Here is a 12,452-nt window from a genome sequence, read left to right as displayed (position 1 = left end):
CACCTTAACAGTTTTACCAGGGTTATAGTAATTGACGAGTGGAACATGATTTATATACTCACCTTGCTCCTTGTTTGAAGTCCGTTTTTTGCTAAGGTTGAGAAAGCTTATGTAGTTGATTGCAAGCACTTTCAGGGAAGCATCAGAGTAAAACAATGTAACTGATAAGGAAAATTGGTTGTTTTTATGGCATGTAACTTTAAGAATAACTAACATCATGACCAATAGCACGATGCTGTTATCTAATATCAGGCAGATCAGCAGACAGTAAGGAACTTGTCAATTCCCTAGGAGTTCTGTATAATTTCTGAAATATTTAAATTAATTAATATCATTTTACCCATACAAATTTAAACAACAGAAGTTTAGAAAATTCTGTTGAATTGACAAAACTTCCCATACAACTCATAATATATCAAATAAGCCTATTTCTTACTTTTATATCATAATATGTCAGATAAGCCTAGTTATCTCTCACTTTTTTATAAGGTGAAAGAACAAATCCTTTTTGATTTTCCAAGTGCTCTCTGGAAAATCCCAAAGACAAGTTTAAATTAAAAAGATATCAATTAGGTTCTGATTTTGCAAAGGCAAAATGTCTCAAAAGTCATCAAGAGATTTGAACACTTGGTTAAATAGTATCATAGGTCACTGACAAACAATAGTTGGCTACCCATTTAACCAAAGTGGCAATAAAAGATTTTAAAAGTAAACTTAGAAGGTAACATGATTGCAAACAAAAACAAAAACTTAGTTGTTTTAAAAGTGAGAAGATTTGTTCTTTTAAACAATAAAGGATGATAAATTCAATATAAAGCAAAGAATAGGCAGATTACTCAGATGATTAAGAAAAAACTTTTACGACCTCTTACTAAAAGCAGAGCAATAACTCAAGAAAATTTCATCATTTTTAACAAAGAGAAAACCAAATTCTAATTTTGCATGATATACTGTTTGATATGAAAGCTCTTAAAAATCTTATAAATAAACCTATCAAATCTTTAGGACAAAACTACTCTTTTTTTCCTTATCAAAAACATATCCTGTATACCTTCTATATTTAAGTTCCCAAAATGATCTTGGTAAGTTTCTTCAAGCCATCCTACAAAACTCAGTAACTCTAAAAATAAAGGTTGTCAGAACAATAACTCAATTTGGTTAAGCTCAAATTTATAGTTTTCATCATTTTAAACATCTAATAGATATAATGCTGGCTTATTTTATCAGTAAACCTGTATAAATTTAGGAAAATCATACCCAAGTAGAATAAAATTATAGTCTTGTATTGTACTATACACTGATAACTCAGGATATATAGCTGTTTTTATTTAACTAACAATATTAAACTAGCTGTTTATCAAAGGTTTTCCAAGTTTATGTGCGCTTGAATTTTAAAAATTTAACTTAGCTTTATGAATACTCTTTTTATATTGGAAGTATTAGAAATTCAGTTTCCTTAATTTTGGGGATTTGGGGAGTATTTATTTAATATACAAATGCTTATTTATCTTTAAGCCGATTTGAATACAGCTCTTTTAATGAGTTTTATATGTTAATTTGATAATACCATCCAGAGGAAGGAAAATATATATCAAACATACTGACAGACATAAATAGAGAACTTAGAGCTTCAATTTAAAATTTTTTCAGCCATGAGTCAGACATAAAACACAGAAATACAGAAACATAGAAATACAAAGCTCACTAGTTTACATAAAAAAGCTGGCTTTCCCTCCTTGCCCCACTCTTATATTTTTATCCAATTTTTTTTCTTTGCAGATTGGAGAAGTTGAAGTTATCTATTTAATATGAAGCTAAAGCTTTCCCGGTGAGATTTGTTCAGGAGAGTTTTAAGATTTTCTTTGCCCTGATGTGTAATCTTACAGAAGTTTGCCTTATTTCTCAGGCCTATTTGATCCTCAAATTTATTGTGGGAAGAGAGATCTTGTAGGTCCCTTTCCAGATCAGTCCAATCAGATTTTGCTATTCAGGCTTTAGCATCTGAGTTTCTGACCAACATGTGTGCTAGCAGACATAGGTCCAGTGACTGTTTCGGTTTGCTAAAGCTGCCAGAATACAATATACCAGAAATGGGTTGGCTTTTTCAATGGTTTTATCAGGTTACAAATTTACAGTTCTAAGGCCATGAAAATATCCAAATTAAGGCATCAAGAGGAAGATACCTTCTTTGAGGAAAGGCTGTTGGCATCGGCTTCCTCTATCACATGGGAAGTCACATGGTGATGCCTGCTGGTCCTTCTCTCCTGGTTCTGGTTTCAGTGGTTGTCTCCAAATGTCTCTGGGTGTTTCTTCTTTCTTCTCTAGGTGTTTCTCATCTCTCTGCTCTCTCTTTCACCCTCTCATAAAGGGCTTCAGTAAAGGATTAAGACCCCCTGGAACTGGGTGTGTCACATTCCAATTGAAACAACCTAACCAAAGGTCCCACCCACAATAGGTCTGCACCCACAAGCATGGATTAAAAGAACATGGTGTTTTCTACCATACATAACAGCTCCATATCAGCATAGTGACCCTGGATCATATGCACCCAAAGGAATTCTAGGTTATTCTATGAATATTTACCAGTCTTATTTGGGGAAATTTTAAATTATAGTTCTTAATTAAGTTCAGGGTTTAAATTCTGCTTCAGTGGACATGTCAGTTGGGGAAGAAGGCCTAATCTCTCAGGGTGTCAAGAGGAACCAGTTAGGGCAGCTAAGGGAGAAGAACTGGGTACAGGAAGCTGGGGGAACTATAAGTTTGGTTGGAAGTTCATTCCCCTTTGTTCTTTGGCATTTCTTTTCTCTAACGAACCTTTAAGTGAAGCTATGGTGGCAGCAGATTGTCCTCTAGCTACCTCTACATATCAGCCTTCCAATCTTGAATACTATTTTTTTAAGGCACCTCCCAAATGCACAATTTTGTTCATATAAAAAGTTTCTCCAAGTGGCAAAGACAAATGGTCCTTCATCAGATCCATCCAAGAATAGAAAGTCACAGGTAGCAGTCCACAGCATGACTATATATAAGAAATAGGAGTTTTAGCAAGGGGGAAGAAAGGAAAGGAGGTTTAGAGCAAACAGACCTCATTATGCTACAGTCAGATGAAATGTCTCCCATGCCCCTGGCCTTTCAGCTCTCTGATCCTCTTTGATACCTTTTTTTTTTTTCATCACAAATACTAAAAGATTTATTGTAGACATTTTTGTTACACAATTATGTTATACAGTATGATACAAAAACATTTGAAATGTTAATACACATGGAGACTGTTAAATCATTTAATATTTCTTTTGCAAAAGGTAATTTCTTTAGGCTTTCACACCTGTAATAAATGCATGTGTTCTCATTTGGATCAAACCTTCCATCCTGTGGATCTCAATCACAGTCCACCTGCTGAATGAACCTACACACCTACCTATTAATCTTGATTGAAATAGTGCATATATAGAGTATTTGAGACTTTATGTTCTAAATTATTTTATTATTAGGCCAAGGCATGCCCTATACCCTACTGAACAGATTCCTTCTACATCTGCAACCCTTAGATGTAGAATCAAAAAGTCAAGATATCTCATCCAGTCATCCGTCCACCTTATTTTCCTGTCTCAAACATCTATGGAAATCATGAAGACCTGGATTACATTGCTTGGACAAGTTTCTTTGACTCCAACTCACAGGTTTCAAATTTTTCTTTGAATAGAGTAAGAGCAGAGCCCTAACTGAGAACTAGTTCTTTTCTTTATCCTCCATACAGACCACGTTAGGAAGGTTGTGACAGAGTATCTTCGGTGGACCTGGACATCACACAGTGGCACTGCTACAACTCCTTGTATACACTTCTCCCTCCCACTGAGATGGCTCTGCTCATGAACATAGTCTACTCTTACTACTTTCGAGCACAGACATCCCTATCTCTGGGCTTGAGCACCTATTTCTCTACCTTTAAGGCACACACGGGTATTTATTTCAAACACTTTCCTTTTTGGGAAAAACTGCATTGACAGAAAAGAACAGGATTTGAATCCAATGATGTGATAAACAACCTCAGCAGAGCCTGTTCCAAAGGCTGCTTGCTCACGAGTGGCCACTCAACGTGGATTTGGCAGCAGCAGGTCCTGCTGACCACGTGAATGGTGTGGAAACAGTCATCTGCCACCCACACCCAGAGCTGGTAGAGAGATTCTGCCAAGTGCCCAGGATTTGTGGATGCTGATCCAGGCAGGGATATGTGCTCCATGACAAAAGAATTTTGGTCAGTTTGCAGCTACTAGGCCTTTATGGCTTTTCACACAGCATCACCTCTTCCTGTAGCTGACTCCCACTCAGCCCACCACACCAAGGCCGGGCAGGAACAGAGAACCACTTGCGGAGTGCTAACACCCAATCCTTCTTCAGATGTCACCAGGGTAACCACTGGGGCTGCCTGTAACTCTGGCCCACAGAACAGGTGAACTGTGTAGCCTGCCAGACTCGTTTTCCACCCCCGGAGCACCACACCCAAGATGCCCCCTCAAGGACACCCGGAGGAGGGGAGGACCTGACACCCATGGTCTGGCCTAGCTCTTGTGACTCTCTCCTGGAGCCTTTACAGATGGTGAATACAGATGCAAATGACAGAGCACGTATCCACTCACAGCTTCACTCTACAATCAGGAAACAAACATCTGTCTTAAAGGGATTTCTTCTGGGACTGATGTTAACATTGAGTTAGGTGGAGGCAATGGTTTGGCAGCAATGATACCATGAGGCATATAGAAAACCTCCATCCCCAAGCAGAAGAGTCATCACAGTTCCCATGACTTGGATGCTGCTTCCAATCCTGCTATTCTGAGGCCATCCTCAGTCCATTCACAGATCCTCGTTCAATATCCCCATGTATCTGTTTGTGAGGAAGTCCAAAAAAGGAATGTTGCAAATGGCTTGTGAATATTACCCACTGTAATTTCTTTGGGAATCCTGTTGTGAGATGCTGTCTGGTAGCCAACTGCCAAAGCTTGTCTCAGGATATCACTTACCAGCTGCTCTGTAGCCTTTAAAATCATGTCCTCTATCACTAATGCATACACATTCCTGTGGAGCGCCACAGGCTGCAGGGTGATCCCAATCTTCTGTGTGACATCACCAATAAATTCAGACCCTGATGTTGCTGGCAGATAGAATTTCATTTCTTCTTGTTTCTCTTCTTGTTCTTTTTTTGATGCTTGTCTTTAATGGCTCTGAAATGTTGAGGATATCCACCTCCTCCTCATTCTCTGGTTCTCTTTTCTGAAACTGCTGCAGGTCCTCCAGCCTCCAGCAGAGGCTGTCAGTGGAGGAGAATGATGACAGGCACTCTGGTTCACTGTCGATCTGGATTAACACACCCTCAGTTGAGTCCCCGTCATTTCTCAGGCTTTCAGGATCGGGTGGGGTGTAGCCATGGCTACGGCACCAGTGAGCAATGTGCTTGGTTTTAAGGGGAGTCAGATGGTGAAATCTTTTTTTTTTTTTTTGAAATAAATTCAAAGTTATAGGAACAGTTGCAAGAACAATATGAACCCCATACACAGAACTCCAGCATACCTTGACCCCTCCCCCGAAACCCCGATCCACCAACTTTAACATGCTGTCACACCACCATTTCTCTTTCCCTCCCTCCCTGCCTATCGATCATCCATCGTCTATTGCTCTGTCTTATCAACATATGAGGCTAGCTGCACACATCCTTGAACAAACACTATAATTCACATATACAATTCCCATGAACAAGAACATTCTTTTATGCAATCCCATTAAGCACAGCTAAGAAGTTAAAGAAATTCAACATTGATACAAAGCTTACATTCTTTATTTCCTTATTTTTCTTCTCATGTCTCAGCTGTGTCCCTTTGAGCCTCCTGTCCTCCATCCTCAGATCCCATCCAGGATCATCCTTGGCATTCAACTGTCATCTATTAAGACTGTCTTTTTTTTTTTTTTTTCAATTGTGGAAACATATACAGCCTAAATCTTCCCATTCCACCCCCTCCCTAGCATTCCATTAGTGGTATTAATCACATTTAGAATGCTGTAATGCTATCACCTTCCCACCATCCATTACTAGAAATTTCCCTCCACCTCAAACAGCAACCCTACACTCATTTCTTAACTCCCCATTGCCCCTTCCCCCACTTCTCATAACCCATACTCTACTTTTCATCTCTATGGTCATATTCTCTGATAATTTCTTTGTGTTTATTGTGGGGCTTAAAATTAACCTCTTAAATCCATAACAATCTTGGTTTTCTTTGATACCAACTTCACTTCAATAGGACACATAAACTATGCTCCTATACTCCTCCATTCCCCCACCTTTATATAGTTCATGTCAAAAATTACATATTTTAGATTGAGTCCAAAACCACTGATTTGTCATTAGAGTTTGTGTATTTTATATCATGTAGGAAGTAAATAGTGGAGTTACAAATCAAAAATTATTGACTTCTATTTGTATTCCATTGTGTGCAGAGAGTGTGCTTTGAATATATTCAATTTCTTTTTTTTTAATTTATCAAGGCTTGTTTTATGTCCCAGAATATGGTCTATTCTGGAGAAAGATCCATGATCAATAGAGAAAAATGTGTGTCCTGGTGATTTGGGATGTAAGATTCTATATATGTCTGTTAAAATTCTCTATATCTCTTTCCCCTTTCTTTGTTTCTCTGTTGGTAGGGCTCCCTTTAGTATCTGAAGCAGGGCAGGTCTTTTATTAGCAAAATCTCTCAGCATTTGTTTGTCTGTGAAAAATTTAAGCTCTCCCTCAAATTTGAAGGAGAGTTTTGCTGGATAAAGTATTCTTGGTTGGAAATTTTTCTCTCTCAGAATTTTAAATATGTCATGCCACTGCCTTCTCGCCTCCATGGTGGCCGCTGAGTAGTCACTACTTAGTTTTATGTTGTTTCCTTTGTATGTGGTGAATTGGTTTTCTCTTGCAGCTTTCAGAACTTGCTCCTTCTCTTCAGTACTTGACAGTCTGATCAGAATATGTCTTGGAGTGGGTTTATTTGGATTTATTCTATTAAGAGTTCGCTGGGCATTTATGCTTTGTGTATTTATATTGTGTAGAAGATTTGGGAAGTTTTCCCCAACAAGTTCTTTGAATACTCTTTCTAGACCTTTACCCTTCTCTTCCCCTTCTGTGACACCAATGAGTCTTAAATTTGGATGTTTTATTTTACCTATCATATCCCTGAGATCCATTTCAATTTTTTCAATTTTTTTCTTCATTCTTTCTTTTGTTCTTTCATATTCTGTTCTGTGGTCCACTAGGACACTGATTCATTGTTGAACTTCCTCTAATCTTGTATTATGAGTATCCAGGCCAACAGTGTCTTTCATTTCCATAAAATCTTCTATTTTTTCATTTACTCTTGCTATTTCTTCTTTGTGCTCTTCTAGGGTCTTCTTTACGTCTTTATATCCTGTGCCATGTTCTTCTTCATGTCCTTTATATTCTGTGCCATGCTCTCGTTCTTTGATTGTAGTCCTTTGATTAATTGCACCAAATACTGTGTCTCTTCTGATATTTTGATTTGGGTGTTTGGGATTGGGTTCTCCATATCGTCTGGTTTTATCATATGCTTTAAGATTTTCTGTTGTTTTTGGCCTCTTAGCATTTGCTTTGCTTGATAGGGTTCTTTCAAGTTATAAAAAATACCAATCTAATGTTTCAGAACTACAACTTGGTGGTGTACACTTTAACTAACCAGCAGATGGCGTCTGTGAATCACCTATTCCCCTCAAGTCAGTTATCCTCAACTTTGTCTTTATGGTGTGTGGGGAAATGATTCTTGTGGGGTTCAATTGGTGAACTCAGTTTGGGGGTGTTGTTGGTGCTGTCCGCCCTGAATGTGGGGCATGTGTCTGGGTAGTTAGGGAGGCAGGGCAGCTTTAATAATCAAACTTCCCAGGTGTTCCCAGAGATTCAAGGCTGTTGCAAGAGTCTAAGCCTTCTTTTCAGTTTTGCCCCAGATTTTCTCTGCCACTGACCCACAAGTCCACGGCATTGACGTAGCATCCCTGGGTTTTCTGAGTGAGCCCCCCTTATCAGCTGTGATCTTCCAGGATCTCTGCTGAGGGAAGGCTGTGCTATGTCACAAGTGCATGCCATCCCTCAAGGGAAGCCCCAGGCCGCCAGGCCATGCAGGGGTGCTCCCAGCCTGATGAAAAGATGGCTGAATGGGGCATCTCAATGCCCCCTCCCCTTTTCACACAGCTCCACCTTCCCAGCTCCGGGACAACAAGCTGTGTATGCAGCCAAGGCCACTGTCCACGGCCGATATTGTGGCATGTGCACAGCACCATGGGATACACTCCCCGTCACACTTGGTTTCCTGGCGTGGCTCTGGGCTGTGGGTATGGCCCTGAGCAGGAGTGTCTCCAGCCTGCTGGGGAGCTGGCTGCAAGCAGCGCGGTTTCTTTCTCCTTTTGGCTCTCCCCTCTACCCCCCTGGCCCTGAGGGAATCAGCAGCAGTCTATCCTCCACGCCAGACACTGAGAGGTTGGCACAGCCCGCTCCTGCTGTGCTTCACTGCACGGTTCTCACCATCATAACTGCAGCCGCTCCTGGGTTTTTTGTTTTTTTTTAAAAAAGAACTAGTCTGTCTCCAAACACCAACCCCTGGTTTCCCCACACCACAGCACAGCCACGGTACTTTCAGCCAGGTTACTCACTCGTTTCAGAATGCAGACTCCCGGTTTCACCAAGTGCACAGTCCCTGTGGTTTTATCAGACCTTGTCCAGCTGGTGCATCGCTGAAACTGGTGTTCTGGGTCACTTTCTGGTTTTTATCTAGTATTTTTCACAGAGGTTTTTTTTTGCCCTGTGTCACCTAGATGCCATCTTAGGTTCTCCCAGGTGATGAAATCTTGAATTCTTCTCCAGTATTTCTTATAAGACATTTCACATTGTCGTTGCTCTTTGCCACTCAGAGGCTCTCCTTTTTCCAATGTTCCAGCCATAATACTGCTCCACAGACTTTGCAGAAAAACAGCTGGCATCTTCAATTTTTGTAGTGATTAATGGGATCTTCTTTACTACTGCTGTTAAGAGTTGCTGGATGGTCTCTAAATGGTCTATCTTGATGACATCGTTTCCCAGCTCAGAATCTTCTTCTGTTTTCACTGCTGTCTGACCCTCCTGAGAGAGGCAGCTCAGCCCACATGTTTCTGGTTCAGTCTTCACTTCTGCAATAGCTGTGGAGTAGAGTTGGGGATGACTGGAGTTGGGGAAGCTACAGGCAGAATGGTAGATTTGTTGGTAGAAAATGACTGAACCACTTTATTCATGGGCATCTGTATAGTCTGTACACCTCCAGATGTGTTTACACTGAGTGGTCTTAGCTGTCTGGGTATTGTCAGAACAGCCTGCTGGGGACTGGATTGACTGGGATGAATCTTTAGCAATCCCAATACTGTGGTTTTTCCGGAGATGGGTGTTGGTGTGGACACCAGGGATGTGGCACTTACGACAGTGGTGGGAAGCAGCTTTGCAAGTTCCCATTGCTGCCTGGCTTACACACACCTGCTGCTGCCCAGAAGTTTTCATTGCATACCCTATAGCAGATAATGAACTGGAGGCTACTCTCTCAGACTGTTGTGCAGGACCATTTGCTGAGAGAGCCACAGCTGGGGAGGTGGCAGTTATGATAACCCCTCCTGCTACTCTCAGCATTGTGGTTCCAGGCTTTGAGAGTTGTGAAGTTGCTGGCACAGATTTCAGTGTGCTCTTGGATATTTTCATTAGAGATGCCTGCCCCCGCCAGGAGCTGCCTGTGTAAACAAAGTAGTTTTTTGTCCAGAGATGACTTTTAATGTTTTTTGTCCTTGTGCAGAAGATGTGCTGACTCCTAGTGTTCTTTAGACTACTGACCCAGTAGTCAACTGTTTTCCAGATGTCTGGGGAGATGGCTGGCCAACTAAAAATGTGCCCTGCAGAGTTTGCTTGAGTATATAAGATGTGTAAGTCAGGTGCTGGGATATCCCACCAGGGCCTGTGGTGCTCTGGGATCCTCTGGTTCCTCCCGCTGCTCCTCCTCCACCTCTCCACCACCACCTCTGTGGCCTCCTCATCCACCACCTCCTCCTCCTCCACCACCACTGGCAGCTGAGCCAGACTGGAGATTAGCATTGTTGGAAGCTCAAAGGATGGCTCCTTGAGGGATCAGCAGCAGTTTTCCTTTTCCTGAAGGGTTCTTGCTGTTCATGGTAAGGTAAAGTTTAGTGCTAGGAGGCAAATTTGCTAAATTGGCCAAATTAGTGGCTCATAGCTGCAATGTTGGCATCACTGAACCCTGGGATCCACTCTTCTGAGGACCAGCAGCAGTGACCTGAGCCTTGGTTAAGGCCTGCACCAGCTAAGCAACAATGGTTCCTCCACCTCCACTCACAATTGCTTTGGCAACTCCTTGGGTCACAACTTGCTTTGGACCAACTGCTTTGGTGACAGAAGAACTGGCCTTAGCTACAAGGATTTGGCCACCACTAACTGCCACAGCCTGTTTCGCTGCTGAAGGTAAAGCAGACCCAACTGGCACTCCAACAACCTTGGAGGGCTGAATCTTTGGTGAATGGGCAGTCCCTTCTCCAGCAGATATGACCTGTTTCTGAGGGGACACTGCTATCAAGTGACCCCCTTTCACAGTCACATACTAGGGGAATGGTGGCTGGCTGGCAGCTCCTGATGTGGGCATGTGGGGGGCTTCACCAGGTTCCTGTTTGATGATTACCTTTGTGAAAGCTCCAAGTCCTTCAATTATAGCAACTGGGGCTTTGAACCTTAGGGTGACTACCTACTGGGCAAAGCGGTGGCATAGATGCAAACAAAGAATCCTCCTGCTGTACTGGGAGCAGTGGCTCCAACAACCTGCCCATGCTTGTCCACGATAAAATAAGGATTATTAATAATGGAGTTGGCAGTGCCTTGCTTCACATGGACTGCAGAAGTTGGGGTTTGAGGCAAGGGTAATGGACTTGGAGCTGATATTGGGGAACCTGAGACAATCTTGCAGCTCATGGTGATGGGCTGGAGGATTTTTCAGGTGACTCGAGATTAGGAATCTGACTTTGTGGCACAATTCTGCAGCTTGATGCTATTGGCTGGAGCGCTGAATTGCCATGAGAACAAAAGGTAACTTTCTGGGATGTTGTCATTTTGGTGGTGTTTGTTCCAATGAAGATGGTAAAGAATAAAATGCAATGTTAGTTCCTTTCTCTACAGAAGTATCAGGTACTGTCTCAAGTGACTGCTTTATTGGTGAGGAAGCTTTCACTGGATCGTATCTGCTCTAGGAGTCTGCAGGCCAGTGTAAGTTCTATTCAGCTTCAGATTATGTATTGGTATCTATCCACTTGTTCTGGCTGTCCTTAAAGTGAACTTGAACTCTGACGGGAAACTCACCCCAGCCTCTTCTAGTCAGGTGAAAAGGGGATTCTCTAACTTCCACAAGATCATTTGGTTTATAGCCGAGATGAAGGAAGAACCAAACTTTCTTGACAAAATGATTAATGCTGGGTTCTCTGCGAGACCCTTGGACATATACCATCCACTTATGGGTTGACTGGTCATTTTTCCCCCCTTATCTGGAGGTATATACTTGAACACATTGCCCACTACTATTGTTTTCTTCACAAAAAGTAGTGAAATCTCATCCCCCATGAGATCAATATTCCACTGATCTGTTTTATTGGAGCCAGTAATACTAGAAGTGTCTCTTCCAGCATTTTGGCTTGGTTTCTGTTCTGTGTTATTTGACAGTCTTTCCTCTATATCTACATTGCTATTATTGTCTTTGTCAGATAAGAAGTCATTGTGTTGGGATAAAGAATCACTTTCTGAATGATTGGCTGACGGTGTTTCTGATCTCTGATTGGCAGGAGATGACCTAGATGGCGATTCCAAAAATCTCTTGATAGCAGAATGATTAAAAACCATTGTGTCACATGTTTTTGATCCCTCAGAAACTTTTAGAAGATCTGTAGTTTGCCACAATGCAGGCACGGAGTTTATCCATCATCCTTCTTGCCTCAATCAGTCGCTGGTCAATGACTTCAATTGCATGTTCCTTATGCTTCATTTCAAGAGCAAACTATTCTTTGATAATAGTCTGAATCTTCTGCACAGCGGCATCTCGAGCTGAATTCTCGATTGCTTTATGCCACTTATTTGGAAGGGCCACAGATACATCCTCTTAATCAGGGTCGGTTTCTTTGATTGTTCTGTTGATTCCAGACATGATGACGTTCAATTCGTTCTTCACCTGGATCCAGGCTCCTCCGCGGGATCCTCTCTTCTCTGCAGACACTCGCCCCTCTCCTTCCCCTTAGACAGGAAGCTCACAGGGTCGGGCCTCCTCACCGCCGGCCAGGGTGGGGGAGGGGCGCGTACGTGCCCGCCCCGCACCGCCCCTCCCCGCACCGCCCCAACATACTTC

The 12,452-nt window shown here is 42.0% G+C and overlaps 1 pseudogene; it reads right to left on the bottom strand.

The window, feature by feature from the left end:
• Positions 1 to 4,851: 4,851 nt before the first annotated feature.
• On the bottom strand, positions 4,852 to 12,254 carry LOC119530250 (annotated as a pseudogene).
• Positions 12,255 to 12,452: the final 198 nt, after the last annotated feature.

Source organism: Choloepus didactylus, chromosome 3 (assembly GCF_015220235.1).
Source record: "Choloepus didactylus isolate mChoDid1 chromosome 3, mChoDid1.pri, whole genome shotgun sequence".
NCBI classification, from domain to species: domain Eukaryota; kingdom Metazoa; phylum Chordata; class Mammalia; order Pilosa; family Megalonychidae; genus Choloepus; species Choloepus didactylus.
This window is presented reverse-complemented; position numbering and strand designations above follow the sequence as displayed.